Source organism: Drosophila biarmipes, chromosome X, assembly GCF_025231255.1.
Source record: "Drosophila biarmipes strain raj3 chromosome X, RU_DBia_V1.1, whole genome shotgun sequence".
Classification (NCBI taxonomy): domain Eukaryota; kingdom Metazoa; phylum Arthropoda; class Insecta; order Diptera; family Drosophilidae; genus Drosophila; species Drosophila biarmipes.
The window spans coordinates 13,159,093-13,171,115 of record NC_066611.1 but is presented as its reverse complement, the minus strand read 5'-3'; the positions used below and the strand labels follow the sequence as shown (position 1 = coordinate 13,171,115).

The 12,023-nt window shown below is 35.8% G+C and overlaps 1 protein-coding gene across 1 annotated transcript in view; it reads left to right on the top strand.

Moving 5' to 3' along the window:
- The first annotated feature begins 2,951 nt into the window (after positions 1-2,951).
- Positions 2,952-12,023, top strand: part of LOC108025854 (irregular chiasm C-roughest protein) — a 46,152-nt gene continuing 37,080 nt past the window's right edge. The window contains exon 1 of the mRNA XM_017096522.2: positions 2,952-3,753. The gene's annotated coding sequence lies outside the window, so the exon portion shown is untranslated. The remainder of the gene's footprint in view (positions 3,754-12,023) is intronic.

Genomic DNA, 12,023 nt, shown 5'->3' with positions numbered 1-12,023 from the left:
AATATATTTTTAGCAGTAGTATATAAATAATAAAGCATGATTGATTTTTTAATAATTTTTGGTTTATGTTAGAGTAATTAAATTGAGTTATCATATGAAAACATTTGTTTTGTGATTGATAAATGAAATATATCTTATTTAAGTATGTAGGTACGGAAAAGAAAATAATAAAATAAAAATAAAAATACTACTTATATAAAATATTAATATATAAATAATAATATTAATATTACATATTATTTTAAATAAAATTATTATTATATGCATAAAATTTAAAGTGAAAAGCACCAATTAAAATAAAAAAGGTTGACATCGACCTTAAGAGCGATTAAAAAGTAGGTATTGTTATGGGCCTGTTGAAGAAGTGGGTTGTGGGTGGATTGAGGCTGGCTGGGCGGTTCTTGGCTGGGAGTATGGAAAGTTCTCAGTTGCATTCTGGGCCAGCTTTTAATTATGGGCCTGGCCTTTGTTGTAAACATCTGTTGTGTATTCTTCACATTACCTCCTCTTCTTTTGCATGCGCATTTTATTTAAATTTTTAACCCCATTCCCAATCGCAGGAAAAAATAAGAGCGCAACGTGAATTGTCAATAGTTCTTCGAACTGGGAAAGCTGGCGAAAGGGGAAAATCGCTTTCAAGTGCTTGGTCACGATATCGCCGGGAAAACTGTGACGCCTAGCCAGACTCTGTCAAAGGTACAGCAATTTAAGAGCTCTATAAATAAAACTGTAACAAAAATGAGAATAAAATAAAAATAAATTATTTTCACCATCAGAAATTAAAAAATCTATAGTATTAAACAACCTGAGAGTTACCTAAAATAAAAAATAGCTAAGAACTTTTAAATTTTAAGAGTAAGATGTACAGAGTATTAGACCTTAATAAAGGGTATTATTTGCTATAGTAATTTATTCGATAGGCAAGAACACTTTTCCGACTCCCACTGTGCTCTCCCAGCATTTGGGTGACCCATTCTCCGGTGGAAATGGAAGTGGCAGTGGGACTCTTTATGCCAGTTTGTCTTATCAATGTCAAGAGTTCGCCTTCCCATATAACACTTCTCCCCCGCGGGATGCCTCCGCCGATATATGACTTCACCTATTAACAGCCCAGGTCAAGCAAATGGTATTGCACCTCTGCAAGATATTTATACGGGATTTGTAAGTGTTTAATTTAGTTTACTTATTTTGAAAAAACTACGAAGTAATAATAATTATAACAATACAAAAATAAAAAACAATTTTTAAAATAATATGGAAATACACAAATATTTCAAAAAATATGTACTACTAAAAAAAACAATATTAAAATTAAAATAATTATATTTTTACATTTTTACAAATACAACAATGCCAAATATTCCAAAAAATATGTAAAGCCAAAAAATATAAAAAAAATATTAATATAATAAAAATAATTTCATTAATATTATTATTAAAATATTATCTTAAATTATCAAATTACAGCAATTAATACCAAACAAAATTTTAATCAATATATAAATATATATAATTATTGATTTATTGCAAATTTTTTTAAAAAATCGTAATATTTAAATTAATTTAGGTATATTTACTGGAGTACTTTGAAATATGGCAAATAATACATTTTTTTAGTACAACATATATTTATTAATGTTGATCTACCAACTTGATGGTTATGGAACGTTGAGTATAAACAAATAAAAGCAAACAAAATGAAGAGTAATTTACTATTACTATGATTATGTTTTTTTTTTTAATATTAAATAGATATTTTATAATGTATTTTAAATTTCAAAAATATGTTGGACAAAATAATTTAAAAAAAATCATACTATTTAAATTAATATAGTTTCATTTATTGCAATATTTTTCAAATAAAATAAATAATACCATATAAAATGAATAGTAATTTACTATTAAGATGATTATATTACTTTCAATATTTTGCAGATAGTTATTCATTTTATATGGCAAAAAATATGGTGGGCCAAATTAATAAAAATAAAAAATTTTAATATTTAAGTTGAAGTAATTATTTTTATATTATTTGCAAAGTTAATATGAAAATAAGGATAATTTTAATAATTCCACAATTTTGTACACATTTATTGACTCAGATTTTTAGCCCAGACGTGATCCAAAAAAAAGTAAACCAAAATTTTAAAATATATTTTTTTTAAACCCACTACTTTTTATTGGGAACCCCAACTTCTTGGGCAAACTGGAGTGTTTTTTAAGGGCAACCCCGAAGGTTATCGTGCTGGGCCCGGCTGTAGATGCGGCACATATCCGTGCGCGCTTCGATGTGGGGCATGCTGTTGCCGCTGTCACTTTTGTGCGGCACTTCCGCTCTTGCCACTTTTTTTGGAACTGCATCTGCCGGCCACCAATCAAGATCTTAATGCGCCGGGGCCCGATGGCTAATTTATACCGGGCTATAATATCACTTAAGCCCCCCGATACCTTGGTCTGTGTGGGGAGGGGGCGCGGGGGTGGCCGCTGTTAGCGACAACAGAGCTCTGTTAGCTGTCCTTAACAGGGCTGCCGAGCCGAGCGACAGCCGACGACCTGGTTTTCGAGGGCACACGAAGCTGCCTTCGCGGCGCTTCGTTTAGATTTAGTACAAGATGCCTGACGGCCGGCAGAAAGAGAGGGGCCTCGCGCGGAGCGAGAGAGAGGGAGCAACGCTCGGCTGTTTTATTTTTAGCAGCGGCACGCGAACTCCCCCCCCCCCCCCCCCCCCCCCCCCCACACACACTCACACTCACGCAGGGGGGGGGGAACACTTCCCTCGGCGGCCCCAACAGCGGGAACAGTTTTGGGGCCCGCTGTAACATGGCTTTTGCATGCGCGTGTGCCGCTGTTAGCGCCGGCAGCGCGGCCAGCGCCGACGCCGGCAGAGGCGCGCAGCGGCGGCGGCCCCAGAGCGATTTTCCTATAACAAGTTTTTAGTACGTGTGCCGCCGTCTCCTCAGACAGTCGTGTAATTCGGGTGCGTCACGCTCGCCGCAACAACAACACACAGCCACAGCAACTACAGCAACAGCAACAGCAGCAAGAGCCACAACAACCACAACAACAACGGCAAATTCAATGAAACAAAAAACACCACAACAACCCGTAAAGCCAATTTTTTGAGAGTGCTATCTGTGTTTGTTCCTAGAATTACTCAAAAATAAGTCGCAAGGCGAAGGAAAAACAAGACCAAAAATATCATATAAAATATATATAAAAGTACCGAAAATGTCTTAGGAAATGTTCATAAAAAATATTACAAAAAATCTTAAAAAATCTCAAAAAAAAATCTTTAAAAAATTTTGAAAAAATCACGAAAAAATCTTGAAAAATCTCGAAAAATCTCTCAAAAATCCCCTAAGTATATATCTTTATAACGCAAAAAAAAACGACTTTTATTTTGTTATTGTGTGTGCGCCCCTGTGTTTCTGTGTGTGTTGGCCAACTTCCTGTGCAACCGGTCTGCGGAAAAAAATAAAGATCCAGCCCATTCATCCAGCATCCGACACAAGTTGCACCTGCAACATAAAAAAAACCACATACAACTAAAAAAATAAAAGCAATTTAAAGAAGTTGAAGCTGGCGACATAAACCCGTTTTTTTGGAAGGGGGCCGAGCCAGGCAGCGGCGCCAAGGCCAAACACGATTTCCACTTGGCCACAACAGCAGCAGGAGCGCAGAAAAAAAAAGGTGAAAAAAGAAAATACAGCAGTGAACGACTTTCCACATTTTTCCTGGACATTTTCCTTTATGGTAAGTTGCTTTTAAGGCACTTGTGCTGGAGGAACTCCAAATAATCCCCATAATTTGGCGGATTTTTGGTACTTAAACTTTAATTTTCTTAAGAATACTATAAAATCTAATTTAAGCCTAGTGTTCTTGCCCCTTTCAAGTCAGAAATGTGTTAAACACTTAGCTCTTCTATTATCATATTTAATATGATACATATATATATTTAATATTTCCCAGCATTAAGCTTTTCGCTCCTTTCGCCTTTAAAGCAGCCCTCACAAAGTTGGTTTTATGCTCGAAAGGTAAACTCGAAGAGAGGCCCAGAGGGTCTGGCAGGGGTTAAGAGGTCTGAGCCCGGCTCGAGGACTTTTACCCGAGACCCAAAAATGTTTCTCCTCCATATTTGATGCAGCTAAGTATGCTATGCTTTATTTTCCCCCAAGCTCTTCCCTTTGTTTGTCTTGCATTTAAGGCGCTGTTGCTGGCGAGTGCAGGGGAAATCCTAGCCCGGCCAATCAGCCAATCCATCCATCAATCAATCAATCAATCAATGCAAAATGACTTGGAACTTTTTTTATGTGGCGTTGGTACATGGTAAAAATGTTTCAAGTCAATTAGCAGAGGCGCCCACGTCATAAATGTGGGCGAAAAAAAGTGGGTAGGTGGGCGATCTTTTTTTTGCCACGGGTCAGAGGTCGTATTCCGCTTCCGGACCTTGCTAATGGAATGACCAGAAGTGCCAGGCTACGGCGAACTGTAGGAATTCTTTTTGATGTATTTAGTGCTTTAATATTTTATTAGCCTTTGCGTATTCACATTTTGGCAAATCAATTGAATAACTAAGTGCTTAGTCGTCTTGGAAAAATGTGTTCTTTATGGAAAATACCTATTAAATCTCTATTATTTATTCTCTATTACCTAACTCGGTTACATTTTTTATTGATATATAATTTAAAATTTGTAAAAAAATCATCTCAATCGAAATGAAATTAATTCCAATTAGTTGTTCTAGTAAAAAATTTAGTCTTATTAGATATGATATATCGTTTCGTATATTGGGAAGGCCTATCACACACTTCCAATTGGAAAAAGGGCAGAAACCAATACTTTTCAAATCTCTATTACTTATTACTTTAAAATTTCTTAATGACATAATTGAAAAAATCTTCCCAATAAAAATTGTTTGTATACCAATTGGTTCTGCCAGAAAAAAGTATTGTCTTATAAGATATGGCACATTTAATTGGGAAGGCTTGTTACCCACTTCCAATTGGGAAAACACATTCAAAGGCCATAAACCAATTAGAGAAACTCTAATTACTTATGGTATTCCAAATCACAAAAGGTCAAACTTAAAATATATTTTTAGAATATTAAAAAAATATATACATAGCTAATTATAAACCAATTGGCTTTAGGCATCAATAAAATGTTCCAATCAGTATAAATTATAATTTCTTAATTTTAAGTTCTCCTTTGTATAACTCTCCCTCCTAAATTAATATCTATATCATACATCGATATATCTTAATTATTTTTATTAAACTGGGATTGCATTCCAGTTGGCCAAGGTCATGATAAAAATCGGGGAAAAATGAGAACCAATGAATTCCAGTTCCACTCTGTGGCTTCACCTCCGACAGAAGGGGATTTGGCTTGGTTTAAATTCTTCTACAATTTAATTGTAGTTTCCGAGCGATTCGCTTGAGAGTCTGTGTGGAAAACCCCCTCTGAGTTTACCACTCAATTAACTTTTAGCCAATTGCCAGAAATGACAAAAACCAACAGCAACAAAAAAAAGTCTTGTTTGCCAATCAAATTTTTCAAGTTGAGACCACAACAAAGCAACTGACGAGGAAGAACGGGTAATAGCGAGTAGCCAAAGGGGTGGCCCGGGGTGTGGTGGGTCGGAAAATTCGGGAAAGTGTGGGTGGAAAACCTCAGCAAACCAGACCAAAAATATTTCTCTCTTTCTCGCTTTTTTTTTTGGTGTTTCGAAATTTTTTCTAGCGTTACTCAAGTCATAAAATTTCAGATTTTCCAAGTCGAAACTTTTCTAATCAAATTAAGAGTATGCCAAAGGTATGGGGGGCGGTGCGGCTGGTGGGCGTGGCAGTGTGATGCTGTGAAAGTGCAAATTATCTAAGTCAATTTAAAGTGGGTGCAGATATTAGGTGGACAGTGCAGTTCATAATTGTAGGTCAAGTGCTAAACTCTATAGGAGCTCTAAGTGCCCAGATAATTTTTAAATTGTAATAAGCATTTGTTATGCTCAGTTTCAAATTTTATCAACTTTAAACTTCAAGAATATAGTTATTTTTATGCCGGCAAATAAACTTTAATAATCGATAAGCAGAAAGCACGAGCAGAACTCAAAAGTGGAATAATAAATCCAGCGAACATTCGCCAAATGGCAAATGGAATCCGTAAAAATGCACACAACTTTACAGACTTCTCAACTCTGATCCCCAGCCAGTGATTTAACGACGTGAAACGCACTGTGCTGCCCCATAAAAATGTTCATCATCATTTGTTGCTTCGCCCAACTGCAAATGGGCAAAAGTTTACACATCTCAATGACCTTGGGTAACAGAAAAAATAAAACACCCAACCACCCACCCAACTCCCGCAACAAAAAAAAAAAACAGAAAAACATATTTATTTATAAATGCGATGCGAAAAGCGAAGCGGGAAAAAATAGAAAAGTTTGCTGCATAAAACTGAATTACCGGAAATTGGCCAACAAAATAAAAGGGAAATAAACGGCAATGCGAAAAAATGCTGGAAGCTCTTGGTTTTGGCCAAAAGTAGGTGGCCAAATGGAGAAGAGGAAACGGCAAAGTTTTTTACCTACTTTGGAAAGCGGGAAGAAGCTCTTGGCGAAAAGTGAAAAATACCTAAATATTTGTATTTATAAAGTACGCATATAGACAGGAAACTAGAGCAAAAACTTTTTCCACGATTGGAAAAAAACAAGGAAATCGCCCTTTAAAATTCGAAAATCGATTGTTACCTCTGTAAAAAGCTGAAATAATAAGCTCAACATTCATTTTACTCAAATCAATTATGCTCACCTGGCATTCAGGCAATGAATTATGATAAATATATTTTGCAATTAAAATTCAAAAATAAGTTGAGTATTTAAAGTAGCTTATTTACATGGGTTTAGTTTTTAACTTATTTAACAGATATGGGGATAATATAAAAACCTAATTTATGTATAGTAAAAAAAAAACTATGTAAAAACCCCTAATTGCTATGAAAAGAAAGTAACTCATTTTAAATGAAATTTCTAAAAACCTAGTCCGTGGCAAACTGGGAAATTATGGCTTCAGTTCCTGGCCTCTGCCCCTGCCCCAAAAAGTGCGCCATAATTTCTGCATTTTCTTGGGTTTTCATTTAAATTTTTGCGTGCCTTTTTGCGGCTCCTGCTGCTTTTTGTTGTAATTGCAAGTGCGCCACTTGCTTTTGACACCTGCTTTTCATTGGGTGGCTTTCCAGGGGTGTGGAATTTTCCCCGCGGGGGGGAGTCATTTATTATGGCCAGCTTCTTGGGTTTTCCGGCCCACTCCGCCTCGGTCGCTCCCTTCGTTGTTTTTTTTTTTTTTTTTTTTTTTTAAGCTGTTGTTGGCTGTCGCCGTTTGTAATTGACATGAAAATTTAATACCATAATTTTATTTTGCACTTGGCCTACACTCCACAATGGCCAACCCCCCCACCACGCCCACTGGCCGCCGCCCACCGACGCCTGGTGTTTGCCTTTGTGCTTTTTTAGATTAGAAAAGTTTCTGTCCTTGTTTGTAATTTTTTTTTTTTATTCCTATTTTATGTATACATTTAGGTTGCTCTTTTTCTTGTTTTTACGCCTATGCAGTCCGAGTTGACCAAAGGGCAAAGTTTTCGGTCATCACGGGAGCTTTTATATCGAAGAAAACTGCAGTTTTCTCTTTGCCCAATATTTCTGACCTAGATCAATTTTTATTGCATAGGACAGAACTTTAATTAAAGTCATTTAATGTAATTTTCGCAGTTTTAAACCCCTTTTGATAGTAGTTTTCCAGTCCTAGCTTGGGTTATCGATAGTATCGTGTTTAGTAAGGTATCAAAGTGTAGCAATCATCGATGGTTCGCGCTTATCGATAGTAATGCTCAGCCAAATATTTTGTTTTTAACTGATATTCAATATTATCGATAATATCGATAGCTGTCGATGTTTTCTCAATCATTAAGATATTTTAAACATTTTTATTTAAGATAGTTCATCTTTTTCTTAAAATAGCCTCCAATAAACTAAAAAAAAGCCTAAAAAATTAGGCCTTACTTAACTTAATTATTTTTAAAGCCGGTTGCCTGGCAAAAAAGGGGCTTCAGTTGAGCTGCGATTGAGTTGAGTCCGGCTCGCTTTGGTTAATTTTCATTTATTTGCCGGGTAGCATTTTCATTTCACTTTGCCGTCCCGAAAATGTTTCTCTGCTTTTTTCCGGCAGGGTTTTCTTTCAGCTTTTTTTTCTTGTTTTTTGTCTGAAGTTTGTGCCTCCATTTGAGCAGAAAATCGCGTCGCTGGCTGCCGGCGCTTTCTGCATTTGAATGACCTGGCAGCGAGAGAGCATGCTTAATAATTCAATTCATAGGCTCAGTCACGAGGAGGAGTCACGGAATACAAAACAAGGGACAAAAAATATGTACATATATACATTTGAGCAGGAAAAAATACCAACAAAAATAAAGCAGAAATAAAAGGCCGGCACAAAAAAAAGTTTGCCACTCATCCTTCGTTATCCCAGAAGGGTCCTGGCAGCCTTAAACCGAGTGACACCGTCCAGGAAGCCGGGATTCCTGCCCTTGTCCATTTCACCTCCACATTAGGGGCCAACAGAGTGGGAAACAAAAAAATTATATATATTTTTTTATTTTATTTTTCTGCACCGCCTGTCTGTTTCTGTTGTTTGCCTTCATTTGCATATACAATTTTTATACAACCTACAAGCGTTTATTTGCCGACATCCTGGCCGTGTTCCTGTCCATCTTATTGCGCAACGCATTTTGTTTTAGTTTGGCACAAAAATAAACTAAAAATGTAGGTTGCAAACCTGCCCTGAAAACCGCGCTTTTAATAGACTCCTTAATTACGGGCTTTAAAGAAAATAATAAACACAATTCGAATTTAAATTCTATATAAAAATAGAATATATTTGTACAAAATAAATGTGATCAAATAAATATTATTTAATATATATATATCATAGTCAAAACAAAAAAGAAGAAAATTTAATTTCGGTTTAAAAATACAAAATATTTATGTAAGCACACTATCAAAAAATAAAAATAAAAAATAAAATAAAATGATGTGTATATATTTTTTTAAATATATATTTTAGTTTATTTAAAATCAACATTTTTTTAAAGAAAAAAAATTTTAAAAACTTAAAACATTTGGTTTTATAAGCTCGAAATAAAATCTCTTCTTAAGTTTTTCTAGCACGCGTTAAGCTTTTAAATCTTATTTTTGGCTGACTTATGCATATGCTTGTATGCCGGGCAAACGTCGGCTGGAAAATGCCACCCTCTCCCGGAAAATTCTTGCTCATTTGTAGCTGGGAAATTGCTTTGGCTTGCAGGCTGCCCGAAATTTAATTTGCCTAAAATTGTTAAATGAAGCCAAACTTCAGGCGCAGACAAACACACACAGATACACTCGCACACACACACACACCCAGACCAGCTTAGTTTGTACTTATGCTTTGTTAATTTAGTTATGCCCAAGTATTAAAAAGAGATTTTTGAGCTCATTGAGCTTCACGCACAAACTTCACAAACTTTTCCCCCTCTTCATTTTTTTTTCGCCATGTTGTGCGGCCAAAGTTTTGCACACATGCAGTTGTGCTCAGAATTATGGTTTCTAATAGGTATAATTTTCATTACAAGAAAACTGGTGCTAAATATATAATATTTAGGTTTGCAAAAATGATATTTTTTATCACTAGCTGAGGCCTAGTTTTATAGGCATTTGAAGTCAAATGTATATCGTGTCATAAATGAATACTAATATTTTTTCCCTAAGAGTGCATACACTGGTCGAAAATAGGGCTTCCCACGTTTTAGCGCTCCTTTGGCACTTTTGATTAAAGAAAGCTAAGGGGCGAAAACGAAAATAGCCTCGAGGGCCAGTCAAAAGCTGGAAAATGGTCAGGAAAATGAAAAATAGTGGGCGGGGGCAACCCGTTGACTATCCAATCACTTACTCCACTCATTCATTCATTCGCTCATTCATTCATTTTGGACTCAAACTCGGACTCTCGGGTCGACTTTGCATTTAAATCAATTTAAGCGTTTTACAGTCAGTTGAACCTTTTGTGCTTCATGTCATGTGCACACACACACCTACTCGTACAGAGGAAAACCCACAGGCATAGAAACGGAAAAATGAAATGGGAAATGGGAGGTGGAAAAGCAAACGGGGGCTGCCAAACTGCACAGCAAAGCCGGCCGCAAAAATAGAGATGGTCAAAAATATATGAAACTTCCTTGAATGATTAAATTTATCTTACAAAAGTTATAGTTTATAATCGTTTTAAACAACTATAATGCCAATAAAGGAAATATAGTTATACACAACGAAATGCTAACTGAAATACAAATGCCTGAATATTACATCTGTATGGTCACACTGTCTGTGGTATTTTTTAGGATTAAGTCAATAGAAATGCAACTTTGAAATCATGCTAAAAGTAAAGGAGTACAACGAAAGAGTAAAGGATCGAAGCACATTCTAAGGACATGCTTAGAAACTGGGAGTTCTCAGATATTCATGGAAATTTGGTCGATTCACATGCGATTGGCATTTCGTAATCTTATCACGTGCTCATCTCTAGAAAGAGATGGCTAAGCAGGCGGGGAAAGAGATGGGTAGCACGGCATTTCGAGAGCAAATTATGCAGACACTTAAATATGCCATAAAATTATTCGAATTCTGCATCAATTCTTTGCATTCGGATTCCTGCCTTCGTTTTTCCCTTTCATTTTTGCCTTTGTTTATAACTCGAATTTTATTTATTTTTGCCCAGCTCGCAGGAAAATATGTAAAAAGATGTGTATACATTTGGCAAGGGTTCTCGTTCGAAAGGAAAAATAAAAGTTCATTGGGTCATCGAAGGGCTAGGAAAATCGAAGAAGCAAAAACACTTGGCACATAAAAATTATGCAGCTAGAATGGGAAGTTTTCCCTCTTAATTCCGTATATTTTCCCTTGAATTTGATATCCTTTTGCCCACACCTTTTCACGTTTAAAATTACTTCCCTCCCATAATGAGCTTTACTAATTTAACCATGTGCTCAGCAAATGTCAACTTAAATTCTGGTGATAAACAGATTTAAAATGCATTTTTTTCTACTTTGGCTGTGGCGATGATGATTATTATTATTATTTTTATTTTATTTATTTTTTTTGTGGCACCGCTGCTTTTGTTAAACCCAAACAAGCGTGTGAAAATTGCAGCTGTGTAGGGGCGTGAAACAGGATGCAGGACACAATGGTGTGTGCGTTGTCCTGGCAACAACAATTGTCACAATTGTTAAAAATTTATAATGATACTGCGAATTTTTTATGGCCGCCTGGACTCGTGTAAAATATTAAGGCAGCCCGCACTAACAAATTTGCGAAAACATTTATTTACTCCGTATTATGGGCAACAAGAAAAAAGCGAGCACACATTTTTTTTTGTGAAAAATAAAATACAAATGTAATTTTTACAGTCGCACTGTGTCAACACTCGCCATCCAAAATGCTATCTCTTTCTTTTAATTCGCTCTGCTGTTGCGTTTTAATGAATTTGTATATTTATATGTTGAACACATTTCACTGCCACAAAATAATGGCAGCAACGACAAAAAATGGTAACGAAAATGGGCAACTAATGATAATGAGGGGGAGTGGCAAAAAAGAGTTTTTCAATTTAAGGAAATTGACTGTATTTTGCCGAAAAAAAGTGCATACCAAATAATAAAAGCTTAAGGAAACACACACACACAGTTAAAATACTTAAAAACCAAAAACATGTAGAAAACACCATAATTAATACACACAAAAACACCAATGCTTGCATGCTTCAAGCATATGGTCACACTGTCCCTGGAAATAATTTCTGAAAATTTTAAAATCACATTTGCTCATTCCTTGCAATAAATACATCCAGTAAACAAGAAAGCCAGTTGGAGCTAAAATAGTAGCAAAGCTTTCATTATCGTTGAAAACTAATTGATTCGAACGCGGATTGCATTCGACCACAATTGAA